Raw genomic sequence first — 1,463 nt, forward strand, 5'->3', positions numbered from 1 at the left:
TTGCGGTCAATAACATTTATGTTATTATCGTCTGATTGAACAATCCTTAACCATATCAGCGCAAGCTTAATATTGCGATTTTGTCCGGTACACATGTGTAAATATATAACTCGATCATTTTTGAATTGTTTTAATTGTTCTAAAGACCATTGTTATTAACAGTCCGATACGATTGATTCTAAAGCCAAAAGTAATTAAGTAATTTTAAATATGTAAGTCATCACAATAATAATCTTAAAATAAATTAGATTTTTATACTAAATTGAGACTTTCTATCAACATAATACATATCTACAAAATTTAAAATCATTTCTTGAATGATTGCTGCAGTTGGGACTTAAACAACTAGTCATATTTTCGAAATTAAAAGAAAACTCAATAGCACCATATTACAAAATACATGAGGAAGGTCAGAAATTGGGCTCCACAATGGCGGACGAGTCTGCTGTATTTTTATAGTGCTATAACCAGCGATATGACGTCACAACCATTCCCGCGCGTTTAGAGTCGTTTCAAATGAATAGCTTGCGGTCACAACTTTAATTGTTTATTGGAACTTAAATATTGCGATTTGAGGGGAGATATTTGGTATGCGCGATTTCTATAGATAGACACATATATTAAAGAAATTAAAAAAAATGTTCAAGTTCCCCATTGTTTTGCATGGAAGATCTGATTTTGATTTGTTGATCATGATATATAGGGTTGTCTATATTTAACTGGGAAATCCGAATCACGTGGTTTGTCAGCTGTCAATCGTTTCGGGTAGGCAACCAAACATTAGCTTTCATAGGATTTCGATATAATTTTGTGTTTTTTTGTTAGAAAACTAACTGCTAGCCGATTAAAGAACTTTTCAGTTTCAAGACGCGATATAAATCAATCTTTACAGTGCGTATTTCAAGAATAAATAATTAGAGAAATATTGCATTTATTTATTTATTAAGTTGTTATTAGCAAATCAAACAAAAAATAACTCTATTAAAAAAATAACTATTGCAATTTAATATACATATTCCTAATCTAAACTTAGTCTCTGACTTGAAACATAGTATATCTACGACATTTATTAGATTCCGCGGATAAAAGCGCCTATTTCTTGGCTTCTTCAATTTGTTGCGCCAACTCTAAAGCTCTGAAGTTTAACAGTCTCATTTCATTTTTGGCAGAGGCTAGATCTACAGCTAGATTACATACTTCCTTGAATTGCACAGACATTTTTTTTTCAAGTTCAAAGATTTCGCTTCTCTTCTCCTGCAGGGTGACCTGGGAAAAGTGGACTTTGGTGGCCCTTCAGCCAGTTGCAATTGCAGTTCTTCCATGCGGTCTCCATCACGGCCAGTTCATCAATTGAGGATTCACCCGCGAATTTTAATGCGCATTCCTTTTGTTGCAAATCAGTTTCCCATGATTCCCTTAACCGGTTGTTTTCTTTATGCAAAGCCAGGATCGTTCTTTCCTGC

General features: G+C 33.6%; 1 protein-coding gene across 1 annotated transcript in view; it reads left to right on the forward strand.

The window, feature by feature from the left end:
• Positions 1-1,463, forward strand: part of LOC109536434 (N-acetylglucosamine-6-phosphate deacetylase-like) — a 77,726-nt gene that overhangs the window by 45,634 nt on the left and 30,629 nt on the right. The gene's annotated exons all lie outside the window — the stretch shown is intronic.

This window comes from Dendroctonus ponderosae, unplaced genomic scaffold, assembly GCF_020466585.1.
Source record: "Dendroctonus ponderosae isolate FM_Combo_2020 unplaced genomic scaffold, Dpon_F_20191213v2 Dpon_F_20191213_1, whole genome shotgun sequence".
Classification (NCBI taxonomy): Eukaryota; Metazoa; Arthropoda; class Insecta; order Coleoptera; family Curculionidae; genus Dendroctonus; species Dendroctonus ponderosae.